A 24,067-nucleotide genomic window follows, 5' to 3' on the forward strand; every position below is an offset into this window, starting at 1 on the left:
ATTTAAATGCTGAATTGAGAGTATTATTGATTCTTTTTAGATGTTTTGGTTATGAAATAAATACAATTTAGTCTTGAATTCGTAATCTGTATATGGGTACTAAGTTGACCATTACCATTACCATATGTTGCATTGTCCGTTACTTTTTTAAAAATTAATTAATTTTGACTGAAGTGGAGTTTTGGAGTTCGGAGCTGGTTCACGAATCATTTGAGTCAGTTTGTGGATCGCGAATCAGTCAGTTCGGGAGTTGGAAGCGTGAATCAGTTCGGAGCGGGTTCGCGAATCATTTGAGTCAGTTTGGGAGTTCGGAGCGGGATCGCGAATCATTTGAATCCGTTCGAGAGTTCGTAGCGGGTTCGCGAATCATTTGAGTCAGTTCGGGGATCGCAAATCATTTGAGTCAGTTTGGGAGTTCGGAGCGGGATCGCGAATCATTTGAATCCGTTCGAAAGTTCGTAGCGGGTTCGCGAATCATTTGAGTCAGTTTGGGGATCGCGAATCATTTGAGACAGTTTGGGAGTTCGGAGCGGGATCGCGAATTATTTCAATCCGTTCGAGAGTTCGTAGCGGGTCCGCGGATCATTTGAGTCAGTTCGGGTGTTCGTAGCGGGTTCGCGAATCATTTGAGTCAGTTTGGGAGTTCGGCGTGGGATCGTGAATCATTTGAGTCAGTTCGGGAGTTCGGAGCGGGATCGCGAATCATTGGAATCCGTTCGAGAGTTCGTAGCGGGTTCGCGAATCATTTGAGTCAGTTCGGGAGTTCGGAGCGGGATCGCGAATCATTTGAATCAGTTTGGGGTTCGCGAATCATAGCTGTATATGGATAGGCATTTTTAACTAATTTAGTAGCTAGTTCTAATTATGTTTCCACGCGTGTTTAGGTGTTATATGTGAACCTCGTATTTTTAGTTTTAATGATGTGCCTTTTAACAGTATGAAGTATATTCAAAAACCTAAAAAAAAAAAACCTTTCACTGCACTATTCGGTGTATTCAAATGCATTTATGAATGCATGTGAATGATCACAAAATTCAAGATATGGGGGTTAGAAAATGTTTATATTTATATAATTGTATGTAGTTAATCAATATCACACGAAGAGTGCCATTTCAGTTTTTCTCCAAAAATCAGCATGATTAAAATGTGATATTAAGTTACTACAAACAATAATTTAATTACAAATACAAAATGTTGCAGAATAATGTATATATGAATGAATAATAGCCTAAAGAACATCTGTGCCAAAAGGGTTCTTTCTTGTCACTATAGAACCTTTTTAGCATTAAAGGTTCTTTGGAGTTGAGTAAAGAACCCTATTATTAGTAACGCGATTACCTTTGACAGTAACTAATACTGTAACGCATTACTTTTAAAATAAATTAACTGCGTTGTCTTAGATTGTGATTGTTGCTAAGATTGAAATGATTTATATCAAAGTTATTGTTTGGTTTGCTGTTAGCTAAATGACTTGCAGATTTTTAAAAATATGGATCATTCATTCCTAATATAATTTTTTAAAGTGAAAAAGTTGTCTTATTATGGATTATGGTCTTGCATGTTGGCCTGAAGCATCAGTTTAAAGATAAAATGCCTTGATGGATTAGTTTCTTACAAACATGCAGTTTTTTCACTTCACAAGCGGTGAGTAATTGTTGGACTGGAGTGGTGTTGATTGTTGCCATGTTATTATCAGCTGTTTGGACACTCATTCTGGCGGCACCCATTCACTGCAGAGGATCACAGCCACAGACAAACACCACTTACATGTGCTTGAGAAATTGTGAAAAATCCAGTTTTGATTTAACTTTATCTTCATCAGCCATTGTTACCAGTGACTCATTTGTGCGGTAGTGCCGTTGTGTTTGCTCATGAAATGAAGCGATAATTTCTGAGGTTAAATGCTGGCTTGAGTACAGGCTTAATTTATTTTGATATACTTGCAGCTTTGCTTGGATGGAGTCTTGAAAACATTTAAGTAAGATAAACAAACTGCTTAAGATTGTTTCTTGTTGATTTAAATGGCCCTCTTTGTCCATAACTCATCTCCATTGCCTTAATCACGAGATTATGGCCAGAGTTGTCTTGTGAGTGAGTCCTGTGGAGTACAACGGATTACTTATTTCTTTCTTATATAATATGAATATCTGTGCTTTGCAGCAACTGGTATTGCAAGATTCCCATGATTTGTGAAAAGAAAGATCAGTGCTAGGCCTGTTACTAAGACCTGTCACAAAACTCAACCCTGAAAGACTGTTGATTAATTATCTCAAGGCTTTGTGTCCAAACACTTATTTACAGTCGGTGTGTCCTTGTGTTGTGTTGCAGCAAAACCCTATAAACAAGTGCAGAAGTGTCTCATAAAATATTGTTGACCACTCAAGATCAGTGCTCAATAAGAGTTTGTATCAGTAACTGATATTTAGGAGTAAATTTGATGTGATTATGAACATTTTGTAAATTAAAACTAATTAAAAATTCTGTTTGAACGTTATTTTATGTCTCTGTATTTTATTTTATTTCTATTTGGCCTTTCAGAAGTTAATTTATTTACTAAATTTATTTATTTTTCTGTCTTATATATTTTGTCCATAATATTAAAATCTTAAAATAATGTGATTATATATTTTATTACTTTGATACTGTATATAGTATTATAAAAAAATGTTTCTTAAAATAATGTAATGCTATCTATCTATCTATCTATCTATCTATGGTATGTAATATATTTAAAGTATTTATATTGTATTGAATGTATGTATTTATTATAGATATAATTAAATATTAATATATTAGTCTAAATATTTTAGATCTATTAAATATATTAATATTGTTATTGTTTCTTTTAAATTGTAATATTTTTGCAAATATATGTGTGTTAATAAATATTTACTGGAAATTATGCTGTTCTGTTAATCTGCTGATGCTATAATCACAAAATGGCCAATTATTGGCTCATATGTTGGACAGTCTCTACTTAAGTCTTCTACTTAGTTGTCAAGAACCATATTTAAATTAAATTAAATTAATGCATTTAGCAGACACTTTTATCCAAAGTGACTTACAGTGCATTCAGGCTATCCATTTTTACATATCATGTGTAGGTCTGTTTTTCTCATTTGTGAGCTGTTATTCTGGTCATTGTGAACCGTGTGGAGTTGGACTTTTACCAGTCCTCGTGGCTCATTGGCTTGTCCCAGATACTTGGGGCTTCAGATGACCCACTTAGGTGCTTTTACTCACTGTGTTTCTGACTGTGCAGCAACACAACACTTGAAATATGTATTACAATACACCTGTGCTCATATTTCACTGTGCAGGCTCTAAACTAAAGTGAATGTAGAACTCCGGCTGGTTCTCTGTACAAGCACGTCTGATTGGTTCTGATCTGCTTTAAGTCTGTATCTGGTTTGATTTATGTTTTAAAACATCAATCTTGTATCACTGTAGTCTAGGAGAGGAAAGATGTGAAGTTGGCTTTGCATAATTGACCATGCATCTTTATTTTGCAAGTAATGGATGCTGGGAAGGAGACATGCACGCCTGCACATGCAGAGTCTCAGATTCACATGCATGATCTCTAATCCTGATAAATATGTAGGATGAATTGTCCCTAATCCTGATAAATTGTCTCCAGCTCATGGCTCTGACTTGGGGAGTGACTCAGCACCCATTATAACACCACTAGGGCTAATGAACCTGCAGAGGATTGTGGGGAAACTGAAAGTGGGTCTGTTAGCCCAGAAGATCAGAGTAAACTTATAAAACCGGACCATCCATCAATGCTGTTAATTATGCAGGAGATAAATGATCCTCGTAACTTTAGCATGACAGAGGACCGATGCTGAAGAGAAATGTCATGTGTAGCGGTTTCGTACTTAGCATTTCCAGTCTTATCTGAGATCTGATACACGAGTAAATATGCCAGCACGTTATTGTCAGCCTGATGTGATTGTGTTTCAGAGCAGGCAGATGCTCTCATTGAAACGAAACTCGTATTTCATTGTTGTTGATGTGCATTGGCTGGAGCCAGAATATTAAATAGCTGGAACCTGCAGGAGTCTGTTTAAGACTAATTTAGTTTTTCCGAAGGAAAAGTGCCAGGATGTTGTACTGCTGAGCCTTCAGGAAATAATTTTCCCACTTTAGACCCATGGGTAACAGGAGGATTTTCCACCGCAAACATATTTCAGACCTGTGGGAAACAAAAGTTTTCTGATTTCACTCACTTAAATATGTTGACACACTTCATCCTTTCAGTGTTTTTATTGCTTAAGTGCATAACCCATTTTAGACTTCACAGACAGTGAAAAACACAAATCAATAGAACATTAATAAGATTCACATTTTTAATGTAAAGTAATTTTGCTTTACAAAATAAACAGTTAAATCTCTTACATGATGTCTAATATTAGTATACCGTCATGAATTATATAAGAAGTCACAAGGGACACAAAAGGCAGTTTCCTAAAATTGACCCACATTTGGTTTTCTGGATGGTCTGAACGGAAGTACATTGACTATCCCTTAAGGCTGGTTCACACGGGACGATTTTAAAATTGTCGGCCGATTTTCCAAACCTGAGAGACCCCACACACGGCGATAAAAAATCACGGGTCTACAGTTTTGGTCGTTCAGTGTGTGGTGTGCAGCCACACGGCAATATCAACACATCACACACGAACCGATTTGACTCCCGAGCATTCCCAGGTCAGACGGGAAATCTCGCAAAATCCCTCGAGATCAAACGTGACTTCAGAGTAAACAATCATGGCGGACGAAGAGGATGCAGTGGCCATATAGTTTGTGCTTTGTTTTTAACGGAAATAAAACATAAGAAAAACAAGAAAAGGCGATGGTCAAAGAGGTGGAGACAACGCGAGCATGGACTATACTTGCTACATCATGATATGGAGTTAGTTGTTGTTTTATCTCATATAAATGTTAATACGTACTACACAGATTAATATCCGTTGAAAAACGTTCATATATTCGTTTCCATGTACTCTGGTGGACTGCAGTTGTGGATGTAGTTATGCCCATCGACTTTATTTGTATTTATTATATTATATACGCCGGCTGTTTTGATTTTGTTTCCCGGTACACTTCCTCACCGCCTCGTCACCTCGCTTTCTGATTGGCTACACGCCACAGTCCACAGGCTGCGTGATTGTTTGTCCTCGGGGGACACCACACACGAGAAGAAATCTGGCCAAATAAATCCAACATGTTGGATATCCCCGATTTGAGATCGGAGCGGTCCCGACGTTCTTCCGAGCAGAGGAGGGCGGTCTTAACACACCACACACGGCAGGAATATTTGATCAGATTATTTTACGATAATCGGAGCATCTTAAGATTGTCGGAAGGGGTGAATCGGGGCTAAAATCGGCCTGATTATCCTGCCGTGTGAACCAGCCTTAAGTTCAACTCTGGCTATGTTCTCAATTTATTTTTATTAATGAGGCAGATTGTCAGTGTGTTTGTGATGGCACAAATATAGAAATGCATCATTACTTTTGCCCTGTATTTGCAAAACAAAGACACTTGTATATTTTATGACATTATGATGAAAGAAAAAATCAACCAAAAATTTAAATTCTGTCATTTTTTTTCTTACCCTCATTTTGTTCAAAACTGTTTGCCGTTAACTTTCCATGCAACACAAAATGCCTTCAGCAGCTCTTCATAAGATGTTAACTGAGTGCTGTGGATTATTGTGGATGTTTAATCAGCTGTTTGGACTCTCATTCTGACGGCACCCATTCACTGCAGAGCATCCATTGGTCAGCAAGTGATGTAATGCTATATTTCTACAATTTTGTTCCAGTGAAGAAACAAAACTAATCTTAGTTTTTAGCAAATTTTGAGCACATTTTAGGTGAAATGTTTCTTTAAGACACAAAAATATCTGACTTCAGAACCACTCACCTTTGTCCCTCCACACTGTGCAGTAATCAGCATGCAGTCATGCTGCCCAAAGTCACGTGACCCTGCAGGAACGCCCTTTTCTCCTGGTGATGTGTGTGCAGATAATCAAATGTATACAATCATGCTTGTGCAGGAAGATCAGCCCACCTCATGCCAACGTATCATCGGTTGTCTGAGAGTTTGCATGACATGTTCTGGCTGGTTTGCATTCATAGCGACAGACTGCTTTGATGTACATTGGAGAGAAGGAGAAGGAGATGAGATGAGATGAGATGGAGTCTGCTGGGGATCTTCACTAATGATCTCCAGTATGCTCCAGCCAATCCCTTTCATCTGGTCCCTAATACTGAGTCTGTGTCTTTGTTGTTTGAGATCAAGCCTAGCAGGACTGTAATAAATATTTCTTTTTCTTCTCAAGCCCTAAGTAAAGTGAGGTATGGCCGGTAAGCGTCCTCTACTCCATGCTCATGCTGTGTGTTGCTTCTACACGAGAAGGAATGAGTGAAGATCAGATCATAAGTCAACACGCCTGGGATTTATTAGGGATTTGGACCAGAATCTCAAATATTGAAGGATCCTGAACATATTTAGCAGCTGTTGCTTCCTAACAGGGATCTTACAGGTTCAATCCAGGGTTTCTGGAACATCTGAGTCTTTTTCTCAAGCCTTTCAGACTCTTAAGAATATAAACAACTGTATAATGATAACAAACATTATTAATTTAAACGGGAGCGTTCAAGTATTATATTTAAGTAATTGTATATACATTACTGTTTTTGGTGATTTTTTGCATTGCTCTTCTGGTCACCGAGGCTGCGTTTATTTGATCAAAACATACAAGGAAAAATATAATAAATTAATATTTTTAATTTTAACTTTAAAATTGTTTAATGTTTTAAACATATATATCTGTACGGTCACTTTTGATCGATTTGCTGAATAAAAACTATTCATTTTAAACTGACCACAAACTTTTGAATGATCCATTATATATTAAGCTATTAAAAATAATATCCACATTTAGATCAAAAATATAATAATAGAGCCCACAGATATTCTGCAGTTCCTATGGACTCCTCTGTATTATGGTTGGCTATTGATTACATGTACTTTTAATGTTTACTTTTTCATCTTTTACAACTTTTTAATTGATCGATTCGATATAGTACAGAACATTTTTGGGAAAATCTCAAGCTGGATTTAACTGCTTTACCACTAAAAACGGACCATTATCTCTTACTGTTGTTGTTATTCACACTTAGGGTTAAGCTAAGTATTGCATTTTGTCTCTCTCTGCACCGTTTATGCAACAGACTTTAATGATAGCAGCAAATCAAGCTGTTTTTAAGCAGTTCATCTGCTGCTTGATAGAAGGTTTCTTCACAGAACGGCACGGTAAAATTATTACAGGACTATCTTGATAAGACAAAACGTAAAGATAATGACAAGCAAACAAACGCTTGCGGTCACATGAGATGTGCAGTGTTTCTCGTCTCTGTCATGTTTTACAATCGGACAAGAATGTGATTCCCAAGTCACGTCATGTTTCTGTGCATGTTTTTGCTAAGCCAGGGCATTGTTTCCAGTGTTATGAATATGTATTGTCTTTGAACGTGATTCCAAATAGCTGTGAGCAAATTTGCAGTGCATTTCTGTGCAGCTGGCGCGTCGATGACTTTAAACGCAAATCCCAGTTAGGCTGCTAGCTTTAGCGTTTGGTGTAAACCTCTCTCCTGGGTCAATGAAATATTGTGGATTCAGGAACAGTAGATGCTTCTCTGTGGGAACACTGATGTTTTTTGTCTCAGTCGGGGATGCTTAATTGAATTCCTCAGTGAATGTCATCAGAAAGACTAATGCAAACACGGCAGACGGTGAAGGTAAAGTCCCTGACCGTTACTGAAAGTGACTCGTGTCGCCTCAGTTTGAAGAAGATGTCACGTTTGCTTGTCCTTTACTTTCATCGTTTGCTGTTCTCATTCTGTGCATTATCCGATCGAGGAATCTGGTTTTAGGGCCGTTTTGTTTGCTTTAAGGCATAATGAAGTTAAGCTCAATTTCAGACACAATATTATTATGCATTTTTCAGTGCGATTTTTTCACAAATGCATTTTTACATTTACATATTTTTATATTGAATTTGAACACAATCAAGCAATAAATCTACTGTTTTACAAACAATGAACAGATATTTGTTCTGCTCATGTTTAATGCATGAGGCCTTGGGGTGATTCTCTTAAACCAGGTGTGTAATTGCTATACTTTCTCTCCACCAGTTATAGCTATAGCATCCTTAGCAGCGTTATTGCATAATGAATAGCAAGAACATTTCACTTTTTTTGTAGTGAAATAAAAATTGAGTTAAATGAATAAGGAATAATCTACAGTTAGTGAATCGTTATCACAAATAAACCCGAATATTAGGAGAAATTTAGGAACACTTAATTCAGCCTCCTCTTTGATGGGAGTTAGTTTTTGAGCCTTTATTTTGTGATAATGATCATCTGACTGCACATTATCCCACTTATTAAGCAGCTTCTTATCCAAGAAATTAATATATGAACATAAAATGTTTAATTACTTTATTAGTTGACTTGTAAGGAGTGTGCAGGGGTAAGGGGTTTTTAATGCTTACCAGGGCTGCATGTATTTATTTATTTTTATTTATTATCATTACTGCAGTCTTCAGTGTCACATGATCCTTAAGAAATCATTCTAATATACTGATTTGCTGCTCAATAAACATTTCAGATTATTATTAATGTTGAAAACCCTTGTGCACAAAAAGCAAACATTTATGTATTTATTATGTAATATATACGTATACGTATATGTAGTAATATATACATCTTTACTATTATTTTTGATCAATTTAATGCATATTGCTGAATAAAAGTATTAATTACTTTTCTTTAAACAAACAAACAAACATTCCTGACCCCAAATGCTAGTGTAGCTCTGTATGAAATATTAGTTTGAGAAATAAGCAGTTCATTTTAAAGTGTTGTCATGGATTGATGCCATTAATATCAGAAATATTTTAATGCTGAATGGCACGATTGACTAAGCAGAAGTGGTATTCCTGGGAGCTGTTGTTTATCACTGTGTGTATGAGTTATGTAAAGTGTCAAATATCGTTTTATTATTTATGTCTCTGGCTTTTCTAATCACTTTAATTTTGGTGTGACTGAATCGTTGAGAAGAATGTCTCCTTCAGGACTTTCTGTCTGGAATTGAGGTCACAGAGGTCATTTCCAATTCTGATACGAAAAAATTATTTCACATACATTACCATATTAAAATGTCCTGAGGATCTGAAGCGTCATGAATACTAAACTGGTTTATAATGAGCTCATACCCTAATGAATCATTTGATACAGATATATGAGAGGTTTCCACGATGGTTCTGATAGTTTATCGTGCGGACTCGGAGCAGACGTGGATCTTTTTCTCCTGAGAGACTGTCATGTCACGTCTGTCTCTCCTCACAGAAACAACACCGGCTCGTCTTGTTAAAGCTGATGTGTGTCATTTCTGCACACATCATCATTAACTTTTACAATACGTCAAATGAAGCTGAATAATTGGAAACAACGTCGTGCAGGACTTCTTTTATCCATCAAGAAAAGTGTGCTATGAATATTATGGGTCCTTTTTTACATATGGTCTAATTTGCAAATAGTTTGAAAGCTACAAGTTGGGTGAAAGAAAGTTAGTTAATTATTATGAAATTACAATTTTAAATGTATTTTTTTAATTATTCATATATTAATTATGCAATTTTTAAGATAAAAAAAATCTTTATTAATATTATTGAATCATTACGGTGTTTACATTTTATTTAATTTATAGCATTTTTTAAATAATTATTTTTATTTAGGGAATTGTTCATATTCAAATAAAAATCTTATTGAGTATAAATTATTAGAAAATACAATATGACTTCATATTGATTTTAAATTACAGTAAGGGTTCATAAAACAGCATTTTTCTTTCTTCCTCCTGTTTCTCTTTCTTTTTCATTTAAGAGTTTTTATTTTAATATTAATTGTGGTGTTACTAAAAAATATTTTATTTCTTCTTATTATGGGATTATTAAGATTTGTATTATTTATTTTTATTTGTTTATATTATTATTAATTATGGGATTGTTGTGATTTTTGTTTGTTTGTTGTTGTTGTGTTCTTTAGCAATTTTATGGAATTATTTTGGGATTATTGGGATAATTATTATGGGATTATCAGTATGTATTCTTATTTTTATTTAATATTAAATATTTAGTCAATCAAATATGATTTTATAGGTGACCTTAGGTCTTAAATGTACATTTTTTGAAACTGAGATTTATACACCATCTGAAAGCTGGATAAATAATATTTTCTGGAAATCTGGAATCTGAGGGTGCAAAAAAATCTAAATATTGATAAAATCACCTTTAAAGTTGTCCAAATGAATTCTTAGCAATTCATATTACTAATGAAAAATTAAATTTTGATATATTTACAGTAGGAAATGTACAAAATATCTTCATGGAACATGTTCTTTACTTAACCTGTTAACTGTCACTCACGTTTTTGAAGATAGAGATGAATGTGCATGATACAAACATAATTTTTTATAATTCATGACTGAAAACATTTTGTAACATGATTTTGATGTGCCATTTACATGGTAATGCAATGTCTGATTTTAAAATGGGTTTTGAAGGATGAATTTTGAGATTTTGTGTTTTCAAGTGATATATAACTTCTGATGATTTCTAAAATGTGATAGAGAAAAAGGCAACGAGGAAGTGTTTTTTTTAAACAAAGGTCGAAGCTCCTTTTGTAATGTAGATTTCTGAGGGTGCACTCTTGTCATAAATTCATCTATTACTTTTCCTACATAATTTTTTACAAAAAATATATATTTGGGAGTCTTAGACCTTTCCAACGATATATAGTTTGTCAAGATTAGATTAGATTTGATTGTAATATAGTATAGTCAACGTAGGTGTCCCGTATACGGGACAGGGTGACATTTAACAGGTTAATAAGATTTTTGGCATAAAAAAATGATTTTTACCCATGCGTTGTATTTTTGGCTATTGCAAGGAATATGCCCCAATGACTTAATGCTGGTTTTGTGCTCCAGCGTCACATATATGTTACATTATTAACATACAGCGTCATATAATTACATTACAGTAGGGATACACAAGACATTTCTTTCTCTCGTCCCTCTGTCTCACTCTCTGTTTCTCTGGCTCTGTGTTGTGTTTGGGAGAAAGTATCCAGCTGTGGAGTTTGTACAGATTGGGGGTCATAACCTTGGCTGGCAAAGTTAGTCACTTTTATACAGCATCAGACTAACCACAGTGCAGAGGTTCCTATTTTAGACAGTTTAATCACAATCGTCTAGACGGGAGGTTGTGCTTCTGAGCTGCGTACAGTCCAGTTCCGTCTCTGGGTTATATCAGACAGCCAACACCGCTCTCAATCTGGCCCCGGGCGTCTGTGCTGCTGTATGCAAAGCAGCTCGCAGATCACATGATCAGAGTGATGGAACAGCTTCCTGCTCCTAAACACTGTGGCCACTGCCTGGCGTCCCAGAATACCTACACAAGGTGTGTGTGTGTGTGTGTGCTGAAAATGAATTCAGCTCGGGTCGTCATCATTGACGTCTGTGTCTCTCTCCTCCTACAGCTCTGGTGCTATGACAACAACGCTGCTGCCTTCCCACCAATCACACCTCTATCTCCTCAGACACATATGCATGCTGTTCTGTCCAAGTATTTAAGGTTTAACCTCTTCTAGATGGTATTATGGCGTATGATAGATGTATTTGTAGACGTCATGTAATGGGAGGTTGTGATGGGTGAATATTGAAAAACCCTTTTAGAACATGCCTGGGTCATATTTTTACTTCAAAATCAAAAGAAATAATGCAAAATTATATTTTGCATAATGAAATGGAACCTATTTATAGCTTTACTGCATTGTGACGTTATTTTGATGACAATGTCATATATTCCCCTAAAATTGAAAGAAAAAAATCAGGATTATATTTTGCATGATGAAATGTATTGCATTATGACATTATTTTAATGACAGTAAAGCACAGACTTTCCTTCATATTCTCATTACCATAATGCAATAAAAAAGTCATTTTCATTACTTTTATATGAAAGCAAAAAAAAAAAAATCTAATTATTTCTGTATCATGGTAGATTTTTTTTTGCTGTATTTATTTAACCTTTAAATTACATTGATTCAAATAGTAATAATAAAAATGTATTTTGGTAATACACAAATCTATTGAGAATAATGGGGGAAAAATCTCCAGACACATGATGATAATAAGAACAGGAAGGAGACTTGTTTAATTTTCATAAAAATAATATTCCAATTGGAAAAAAAGCACCATTCATACAATAAGCTTATAAAAATATAATTAATAGTTTTCTTTTGATTTGGTGATTAAATTTGCCTTAGACATGTTTTCTTTCTGAGTTGCGCTCTTTATTTTGCATACTTTATCTCAGTGGGAGAATTTGCCCTGAGGTGGGCGGAGCTCTGTGGGAAAGGTGTGATAAGTGGGCGGAGTCTGCATTTGTGAGAGGCGGGTTTGAATTCTTGTGTAAACGTGGTGCTCTCCACAGGGTCATACCAGAGCCGTTCAGACGGACCAAAAGGAGCAGAACCACACGCATTCCTGCTCCCAATCTCAGTCATTCCAAGACTGAAGGAAAGGGGGAAGGGGAAGAGTGGGGTGGGGGGGGGGTCGCTGAAGAGACACAGCCCCCATCCCAAGCTGTTTCAGTTCCCGTCCAGTTCACGTGGGAGTCAGAATGAGTTGGAGACAGAATGTGGACAGCGATACAGGAAACATGAGATTTTAGAAAGGACGCGTGTCATTGGGTCACAGGATCGCCCCCTGGGAAGGTAAGACGTTTGTGCGGTTGTTGAGGTGTGGCGGCAGGCTTTGGGTTTACGTTGATGCTTTTCAGGAGAAGAGACGCTGCAGTTTCACGGCTTTAAAGACTCTGGATATCTTTCGAGAGGCAGAGAAAGCAGATTAAAAGGATTCCCCACATCTGAACAGCGCAGTCCTGTACGTGTCTTCGTCTGTCTCTCTCTGACTGGCTCTACTTGAACACTCAAAGAAGCTTATTGACAGGTACACAAGGGTTTTTGTATCTGCAAATCATTAATAACCATTCCATATTTACATGTTTACTGTTGGGTATTTTACACTGGTCTTACAGACTTTTTGTGGAGGTGAAAAGTACGTTGATCACTATCTAGTGTTTGTATCTCAGTGTTTTCATAAGTTTAGACTTCCCTGCTTTAGAATTGTTCTTATTAAGATTTCACATGACTGATATATCTTTAGTCAAGATATTCCTGTTGGAATTTCATTCATTATTTGCGATCAATCTTAAGAAATCTTAATCGTAAGAATTGCATAAGATTCTTTTAGATAAAGCGAAAATTATTTCCTTTGATTTTATTTATTAACAATTATTTATTTATTTTATTTCCACAACGTGTAAATATCAGAGACGTTTTTTATGTACAAGTATATACATATATAAAAAATATATTTTTAATTTTAAGTTATTATTGGATAGAAATTATCCTCTTTAAATGCAAAACATCTTTTTTAAATTCCTTGTCCAGTAATTTGGTATAACTGGAAAAGCCTCTGTTGAGCCCTGTTGAGGTCTTTTGGATTTTAAGTAGTCCTTACAGGAACTTTTCCTGTTTTTTGTTGGAATAATGTTTTAACTAGAGTTTAAAGAAAGCTACAGGAGTTTTAAAAACCCTGAAAGATTTGCTTGCAATGTTCTACATGGATATTTGATCCCACTGGGAACCAAAAAGTCCTATTGTGAACTATCTGTTCTTAAGATCTACTTGTTGTTTGCTGGAATTGTGTGTTGGAATTCCCATTAGGATTCAGTTGAAGGACAAAATTCCTATAGGATTTGTTTGGCTGGGGATATGACTTTGCATGTGTGACATTTGGACTGTGGTTTGCAAAATGTGTGTCTTAATATAGCTGCTTTTCCAATTGCCTGTTGCATATCAAAAAGATACATCCTGAAAGAGCAAAGCTCATTTAAAGCATTGTTATTGTCTTCCAACCGTGGTCTTGTAAATGCTAATTGAACTGGTGGTTAATGACAGAACATCATCACGCAAACACAGGATTTCTGCGTGTGTCAGACGCTGTAAACAGTCCATGCGTGTGTCCTTACAATGACAAAGCTCGTGTGCTGCTGTTATTGTGTAGCCGTGTGAGGAAGATGATGAATTGCAAATGTGTGAGTTGGTCAGGGTCAAGGAGAATCCCCTTCTGAGCATGTCCTGGTGGGAAGGACTTCAGATGAGCTGAATTAATTCGCTCTGAATGGCCTGAGAAAAGGAAAGACAGAAGGAATCTCTCATCTGCTGGTGTACAGATGGAAATGAATCAGCCATCTGCAGTCAGGCAGGACAGGAGATCAGCGCTGGAGGACGCAGATGTGAAGTGCATTGCATCATATTAGAGCTGATCTGAAACACAGGTCATATGTGGGCCAAAAGTTACCAAAATATGGTGGCAAAAAGGTCCCTTTAGCAAATTCTTGCTGGGGTTAGTTGTCACACTTTTTCCCTAGTTTCTGGTTCATTTTATCAGACACTGAGAAATTTAGTTTAGATCCACACTTCACTGAAAACACACTCATCCTTTGTGACAACATGCCCCAATCACAGAAAGGTCCTTTAAGCTAGTTATTCTTGTCTAACCTTTCATACAGATAATTTCACAGGAGATCAGGCCTAGTTACACTTTTTTACTTAGTTTCTCCACTTATTTTTAAAAAATCATATAGATCAGGAGTTTAAATTCACAGTTTATTAAAAACACATTGACCCTTTGTGACAACATGCCCCAATAGAATCACAACAGAATCTCTATGGCCAATTCTTGTTGTTTAACATTTTAAGATAACCTTGGCTAGTCACACTTTTTTTAAAAACTAGTTTATAGGCTTTATTACCAAAATTATATTTCTGAGAGTCAGTTTTACTGCTGATGATCAGAAGTTTAGATTCACAGTCACTGAAAACACAATAAATGTTTGTGACAATATGCCCAATGGTTTCGCAATGGGAATCTCTCATGAAGTGTTGTATGTAATGCTATAAGCTACTTTTCATGTTGATTTGATTGTATATTTGTGTCCCTGGACCACAAAACCTTAAGTGTCTTAAGTGTACATTTTTCTAAAATGAGATGTTAACATCATCTGAAAGCTGAATAAATAAATAAGCTTTCCATTGTTGTATGGTTTATAAGGATCTGACAGTATTTGGCAGAAATGACCTTTAAAGTTGTCCAAATGAATTCTTAGCAATGCATATTACTAATAAAAAATTAAGTTTTGATATATTTACGGTAGGAAACTGACAAAATATCTTAATGTAACATGATCTTTACTTAATATTCTAATGATTTTTTTTTTTTTTTTTACCCATACAAAGTTTTTTTGGCTATTGCTAAAAATATAGCCAAGAGACTTAAGACTGGTTTTGTGCTCCAGGGTCACATTTAAGCCATAAGTGTCCAAATTCAAGAGTCCTGTCAGTTAATTGATTCAGTCGAAGTAAAATAATTAGTGTGCTGTTATTCAGTAAGCACTTCTGAAGGTAAATATGGCCCTAAATACCAATTCCAGGGGCAAATACTTGCCCTTAATGGACTAATTTCTAAATAAATAAATAGAAACAATATCAGTTTTAAGGAAGTAATATTTTGTTTTGACCGTAGTGCAGTTCAGTCTTTATAATCTTCATACAGGAACCAGCATTAAAGCCAAGAAAGGTGCACGAGTGTAGAACTAAACAGGTTTAATACAGACCCAAGCTTTTTCTTCCTTTATAAAATAATTGATTGAAATAGTTTCCTTCTTTACTCGGGGGACACGCTGACTTTGATAATAAAAAATGAGGCTAGAACGTGGTTTTCATAGATACAGATCACTTTCATTGTGCTTTGATGTGGTCATTGCCGCTGGGTTGCGTTTCCTGTTCTCAGCGTTGTTAATGAACTCTCCTGGATTGGTTTTGGGGGGTTAGAGGGATTCAGACCCATCGTAAGCATGAGATAGTATCATGTTATGCACTTATGCATTGTTTTCCAAACAGATCCTTCAGAGTTTTATGACTTACAGGGCATACCTGGAATAGTTCCCTGTCAACAGGATCGAGTGATGTGTTCATACTAGCAGCTGAGTGATAGTAGTGTTTAAACACGGGAATCCCTTTTATCTGTTCGCCTCTCAGCTTTCCCGTCAAGATGCTCTGGGCTTGCTCTGTTTCTTTACCCAGATAGCTGCTTTATGGTCTACACAGGCAGCATCTTAATGTAAATGAAACCTCATACCGTAAGAGACTGATTTCCAAAGCCTGTTGCACAAATAGACACTTGACTACGTTTAGTTCTAGTTTTACACAGTTTTCTATAAATGTATTATTTTAATATAAATAGAAATATAAAAGGTATATATTACAGTTTATTCCAATATATTACTTATTTAATATTTTAATATTTTTGAAAATGTATTATTATAAAGAGCAATTTGAAATTAATTTATTATTATTTATTTAATAATTGTATGTATTTATATAAATGTATGGTTTTTACTATAAATAGAAATATAAAATTTAATTATTAGTCACTGTATTGTTTATCTACACACTAGAGACTTGACTACAATTTATTCCAGTAGATGTTTTAAAATTGTAATACTTATAATTTTTTTGTTGTAATATTTTTATGTATTTATTTATAAATGTATTGTTTTTATTATAATAAAAAAATGAAATATCTTATTAGTTATCAACACTAGAGACTTGACTAAAAATAATTCCAAGAGTTTATCATTTATATTTTTATTTAATACATTTATTAATTGTTATTTTAATAAAGAAATATGAAATAAAATTATTATTGAGCTTTTATATCAATACTCTGCACGACTGAATAAAATATGTATATTTATAAACATTTCTCTTACTCCTATATTATTTTGGATGTTTTTGTTTTCCCTGTGCACTGCATTATGGGCTTTCCTTTTCCACAAAGCATGCATATGATGATCTGGTTATATCTTTTTATGTTGATGCATACTTACTTAAAATGCCTTAGAAATGCTGTCTAGGTAAGTTTTTTGTCTCACTCATGTGGCCTTTAATTCCCTTTACCCAGAGTGCATCAAAAACACCATTCATACCTGTTCATACCCTGCGTTTTGATGAGTGATTTAATTGATGGGTTATTATCTCTAGGGTTGAAGGCAGCTGTTTTAAAGTGGTTGTCTATGATGTCAAACCCTAGACAGGTGGTTTAGGTCGACAGACTTGTGCACACGCTTAGTTTGTTCTTCATCTTCCAGCTCCATCGTGGCACGGAGAGGGAAACAGAGGCGTTATTGTACTGGAGCCGGATGGAAATTAAAGGCCTGTGATCGGAGCTCGGAGCAAATAAACTCATTTCAACGCAGCTTTGTGTAGTCATGTGTGTCTGAATCCCGTCTCGTTACGCTCGGCTGCACGGCGCGGGGACGAGGGGTGGGAGGAGAGACCCCAGGGTTCGGCAGAGACTTCCACAGGGGGAAAACTCAGATAATGGTTTTCTGGAAACTGGATTTGGTTAATCTGTTCTCGGTGTATCACACGGGGCTCAGGTAATCAGAGGAACACATGCCATCGCTTGTCCTTCAGAAAATACTCCTCTGAGCTCCAAAAGTTTCTTGGTCTGACCTGCGATGTGTGTTTGAGAAAGTGCTGATTATCATTTGTTGGTTTGGATTTAGTGTGTTTGCTTTCTATATGTGCAATTTTTTTGTATTATTACAATTATTTTTTTGTATGAGATGAAAGAAAATTTAAAGAATTAAAATGCAAAAACTAGGACTGTCGAGGGATTATAATGTATTAATCTAATCAATTACATGATGTGCTGATGAATTTTTTTAATTAAATGGCATGTCATGTAATTAATTAGATAAAAAAAATTAAGTCACACATTAATCTGGGATGAGAAATTACCCTCAAAACATATTTTATAGTCATGATTGTGTTAAATGAGAAAAGCATCGAATAGAAGTGACAAAATAGTAGCTTTAGAGAGAATTATTTGGATTCAACCTTTAATGTGGCTATTTTATTGTTTTTAGAAGCAGAGTATGAAGTGGCATGTATGTTTGCACAGGTGGCATTGCATTCACAGTGCAATTAGAATTGCATAAATATTGCTATGACAGAAATGGGCTTTAAATTGACATTAATGAATTAAAAAAAAAATTATATATAAAAAAAAAAAAATGAAATGATACTCAAAATATGAAAGTATAACCGCCAGTAGGTGGCAGCAAGTCACTGTTGATGACTCATTCAACAGCTGATTGGTTCAGAAATAAAGCAAGTGTCTTTATGAACGGGTAACTGAATCATTGGCTCACTCGAGTCATGGATTCATTCAGTAACGAAAAACCCGTGCCTTTGGAATAGGGCTGTGCGATATGGTGAAAATATCTAATTGCGATTTTTTTGACAGATATTGCGATTGCGATTTGATTTGCGGTTTTGAATTTGCAAAGTCAAGCTTCAGCTCAATATTGTCAATAATGTGCAGCACAGTATCATTACCCTGCTGAAAAAAAAAGAATTCTTACAGTTTCCATTAAACCATTACAAAATTCATTAGGGAGACATGGCCTAATGGTTAGAGAGCGAACTCGCAATTGAAGGGTTGTGCGTTCGAGTCTCGGGCCTGCAGGATTTGTAGGTGGGGGGAGTGCATGTACAGTGCTCTCTCCACCCTCAATACCACGACTGAGGTGCCCTTAAACAAGGCACCGAACCCCCAACTGCTCCCTGGGCGCCGCAGCATAAATGGCTGCTCACAGTGTGTGTGTGTTCACTGCTGTGTGTGTGCACACTTTGGATGGGTTAAAAGCAGAGCACGAATTCTGAGTATGGGATATATAATTTTATTATGATTATTTTTTTCAGCAGACAAGATTATAATGGTATAACTACTTTTACAGAATTAATTTAATTACTGAATTTCACTGGAAAGATTTGTTTATTTTTGTAAATAAAGAACTGTATTTTTTTAGTCAATTATTAAAGTATTACATATGTTACACTGTATTTGGAATTTTAAGAACAAGTCTAAAATGTGCTGAATGTTTCATTTCATCCAAGTGAAATTAGCAAGCAGTTAGACTGAATTTACAATCGTTTTAAACGCGGAGCCAGGCGCAAGCTGACAAAGGTTGCACGTGTGCGTCGAGCCTCATCCACACTGCCAGATGTGCTGACAGTCAAGCACTGGAACAGCTTAATATCGCGATTTCGATTCGATTTCGATGAATCGCACAGCCCTACCATGGAACAATTTTCGTTAGCGAAGCAGAGACAATAATGTGACCACAACATGCATTAAATGCGTTAATCATTTTAATGTGCTATTTTTTCCACGATAATGACAGCAAATAAACATGTTAAATCAACAGCCATTATAAACACTGTAGTGAACTCGCAGAAACTTCAACACAATCCGTTATGTTTTTAATAAAAAAAAAAAAATGCCCTGCAGATTGTTAAGATTGTTTCCTGAAGCAAGCGTGAACACTTTGAACCATTGTACCAAATCGAGCCATTGTAAAGCCTTGTTTATGCTTGACATGTTCAGTCTGGCGTGAACCGCTGCAGACGTGCTCATCTCGCAGCTCTCCAGAGGTGTATTTATGCTTCACACGCTCTCCAGAAACAAGAAAACATCTGAACCGACACAAACTGCAGAGAAGTTTGCATTTGTAAATGACGTCACTTTTGCCAAACACATGATAGTAGGTTTACCCAGTTGCTTATAGGTAAATTTACTTTACTACTTATTGAAACTTTGTCAAAACTCAAAAACATATTTGTTGTTGGTGTTTAGTTTCACCACTATATTTGTAAATAATGATTTAGTAACAAAATGTAATACTGAAAATATTAAAGTATCATGGTGATGCCATCCCATTAGGCAAGTAGCTTCTCCTCCCCTTTTGGCTTTAGTCTCTGCCGAGTTAAAATCATCACGCAGTATCCCATTTCATGTGTAAACATGTAGCACAGAGCCGTTTAGTCTTTACAATAATTATTGCTAATCCTAATAGACAGTGGTGTTTTCACATGCAGATTGTCTTAAAGGTCAGTCATGTGACCTCACTCTTCCCCTGGGCTTGAGAACTTTATTTTCTTTTGTTTGCTTCTTAAAGGCACAAGTAAACAGCGCAGACTTGTTGAATTAACCTCCAAGTAGATCAGATTAGTATATTTTCATTATTCTTTTAAATTGTATGGTTTTTTTTTCAGAAATTCTTTTTAGTTTTAATTTATTCTTATTTTGTTTTAGTTTAAGTCTTTCATCTAATATTTGTATTTAATTTCAGATTTCAGTAATTTTAAATGACTACAAATTATTTTTCAGTATTCTTCGGATTTGCTTTAGTTAAAGTAAAGTCAAAGTAAACTACATTTTTATTATCAGTTTTCATTGTAAGTTATTTTATTATGTGCTATGGTATGTTTATATTGAGCTTTAATCAAGATGCATAACAGGTTAAGTAAAAGTAGATAAATATATAATATCGTACAAATATTTATAAACATGCTATAAACAGCCTGTGAATAAGACTGCAGTTTCACATTTTGTGCTTGCATAACAAAGTCAATTATTTTTGACATGCAATGATGCAAAATATAACCAAAAATTAAACTTTTTTTTACGTTTAAATAGCTTAAATACCATATGTTCCGGACTATAATTCACACGTTTTATCATAGTTTGGCTGGTCCTGCGACTTATAGTCAGCTGCGACTTATTTATCAAAATTAATTTGACATGAACCAAGAGAAATGAACCAAGAGAAAACATTACCGTCTCCAGCCGCGAGAGGGCACTACCACTGAAGACATAGAGCGCCCTCTCGCGGCTGGAGACGGTAATGTTTTCTCTTGGTTCTTGGTTCTAAATAAATGCGACTTATAGTCCAGTGCGACTTATATATGTTTTTTTTCCTTATCATGACGTATTTTTGGACTGATGCGACTTACTCAGGTGCGACTTATAGTGCGGAAAATACGGTAACTTATATAAGGGTTAACGGCAAACTCGCATTTCTTCAAAGCTGTCCTAAATGATCATGAACACATTTGAGTGAAGGTGCATGGTTACATGCACTGACTTGAAAAAAAAAATTGTTTGGCCATTGCCTTCTAATTAAAAGCAGTGTTGCTGTATTGTGTTTTGACTTTTATTTTACTGGTTACCTCACACAAGCCGGTCAAGGATAGCCATGCATTGTGTTGGTAACTTTAACATGAGCAAACAGCACTACAGTTTCATTAAATATAAACCTTTTGAACTGGCCTCAGGCTCATTACTGGTCTTCTCATTTATATGCCACCAAACAAGGTTAAAGAGAGCAGCAAACTCAAACCAAAGCACACTTAATTAAATTCAAAGCGTGTTTGTTTGATCAGTTTCTATGTGTTATTGAGATGAACGTCGGTGAGAATATCCTATCAGTGAATAAAGGCCTGCTTTAGCTGATATGATCCCTGGCAGTGACAGAGTTGTTTATCAAATCCAGCGGTGACGTCAGGAAAATAACCGACAGCCGTAAACATCCTGTCATCCCAAATCCCCATTCATGGAGGTGTGCAAACAAACACACCCAGGGGCTCCATCACGCGATCCCCCATCCAGAAACCCGCTTCACAGCTCTGTGTGTTTACCTGAAAATCTCCCCAAAAATGTGAAAGGTGCATTTTGCAGTCCTTTGTTATTAAGAGTCCCCTGAACGCACATACCATGACCTGTCGAGACATGAGAAGAGCGGTCTGAGAGCTGCCCACCACAGGCTAAAAAAGTCAAGACGATCAGCTTCAGGGATGTGAAGGAGTTAAACAGCACTTTTTGCCCCAAAGCTCAACCTGACGTGCGTTTCTCAGCGTGGGAGCTTGGGAACGATCAGAAGCTGCTGGAAACAAAACCCAAAATTCATCAGCAGCTGCAGGGTGGAAAAGAAGGAACATTTCCTGACAAGAAAACCAGCGAGGGCCCATTTGTGATGTTTATGCTTGGTAATTAATTCACAGCACTTTATCAATGTACTACGATGACTAGCATTTTGTATTATACAAGATAGCAACTACATTTAAAATGGATTAACAGCAAGAAATTAAACTAAATGGATCACCTCCTGAGATGATCTTGCATGTCTGACTATTCTGGTGAACCTAGTTAAAAGGATAATCTACCTATATATATATATACATATATATATTGAAGAATGTTGGTAACCAAATATTTCCATTTCCATAATATAGAATGGCTTTACGGTATTTAGTCTATAAACGTCCTTAGCTCTGTTCCATTTTGGTGCGTTCAGGAATTCTTGTGCACTATAGAAAATGTTGGCGCATACGAGTTATCAAATTTTGGTTACTCATGTTTTACCGCTACATCTGGCCTAAAATCTAGCGCTGTCACCTTGTGTTGACATTGTGAAACTGCATTTGTAAATTATTCTTGGTGGGCCACATATATTTTAATAGTGCTGTGGTCCTTTTGATATACAACCACAGAACATATTTGGACTTTGGACACCCCTTATACAACTGAAGTCAAAGGAAACCCAAATTTTCATACTTCTGTGGAGCATAAGAGAAGACATTTTGACGAATGTTAGTAACCAAATACTTTTGGTTCCCAATGACTTCTGTTGAATTTTTGTCCATACAATGGAAGTTAATTGGAGCCCAAACTGTTTGGTTGCCAACATTCTTCAAAACATTCCACAGAAGAAAGTTAGGTTTCCCAGTGACTTCCATTACATAGAGAGAAATAAAATGGATGCGCTAAAGCTGACCTCCATAGGTCATCTGCCCAGAACTGCTTTCGTGTACAACAGTGATTATGTTTTGAATATGTATATTTTTCTTACAAAAACGCATCGATTCGCTATAGAAGGCCTTTGTTCACCCCCTGGAGCTGTGTGAGACACTTTGTTTTTATATATGGGCGCTTTTTATTTAACTTCTTTTGGACTGATGCATGCAACACCCCTTTGAGTGGCATTAAATATAACTCTGACTGTATTCGTTCGAAAGAAGAAAGGAATACACACCTGGGATGACTTGAGGTTGAGTAATTTATGGTTTAATTTTTTTATTTTTGGGTGAACTAACCCTTTAAGTACCAAGAAAGGCATGATGTATTTGTGACATGCTCCAAGGGTGATCGACCGTGTGATATTGGAGATGGTAATACCCACAATGCATCTGGAAAACAGAAAGAGCAATAGAGTGTACATTCAAATGGACATTCACAGTTTCAGCTCTGCCAATTATATTTCTATTACACTGGGCAAGCAAGTTTCTCTGTCATCAGCTTCTGAAGTTATTTCCAAATCTCCCATGACTATTTTGAATCACAATCAAAAAACTAAACATCTTTGGGAATTTCAATAATTTTCTATCGTTCTTAATTAGGATTACCCATCATGTTTCCATTGCAGTGCTGTTTTGGTGTCTGTTTTCCTCATTTAGAAACTGTAGAAACATGTAATTGAGAAACGCTGTGAGGGGCATTCAGCACTAATGAAAACAGCACAAATTTACCATCTGTCTGAAAGAGACACCCAACGCAACATAAAACACATAGCTAGTGTTATGAGGTTCAGAAATATTAGATCTTATGATTTTAAAGTATGTGCCTATGGCAGAACTGTGCAGGGAGGTCACTGTGGTGTGATGAATGATTGACAGGTCTTTCAGTGGATACGCTCGAGTGACAGATCGACTCAAAATCTCAACACAGAAAACCTGAGAGACAACCAAATCAGCTCTATCTATTCTTGCAATTATTGCTGCATTTTTGCTCAGAACGAAGAAAAAATATAGAAAGGATTTAACGAACTGCAATGATTTTTTTTTTAAATAGTTAAAATATTAATAAATGCTTTAATCAGGGCTCGACATAACCGTTTCAAAAAGCATAAACTAACATATATATATATATATATATATAATTTTATTTTATTTTA

General features: G+C 35.8%; 1 protein-coding gene across 1 annotated transcript in view; it reads left to right on the forward strand.

Annotated features, from left to right (window-relative positions):
• Window positions 1–12,643: 12,643 nt before the first annotated feature.
• LOC113112851 (T-lymphoma invasion and metastasis-inducing protein 1-like) overlaps window positions 12,644–24,067 on the forward strand; it is a 54,353-nt gene continuing 42,929 nt past the window's right edge. The window contains exon 1 of the mRNA XM_026278768.1: window positions 12,644–12,854. The gene's annotated coding sequence lies outside the window, so the exon portion shown is untranslated. The remainder of the gene's footprint in view (window positions 12,855–24,067) is intronic.

Source organism: Carassius auratus, chromosome 13 (assembly GCF_003368295.1).
Source record: "Carassius auratus strain Wakin chromosome 13, ASM336829v1, whole genome shotgun sequence".
In the NCBI taxonomy this organism is placed as follows: domain Eukaryota; kingdom Metazoa; phylum Chordata; class Actinopteri; order Cypriniformes; family Cyprinidae; genus Carassius; species Carassius auratus.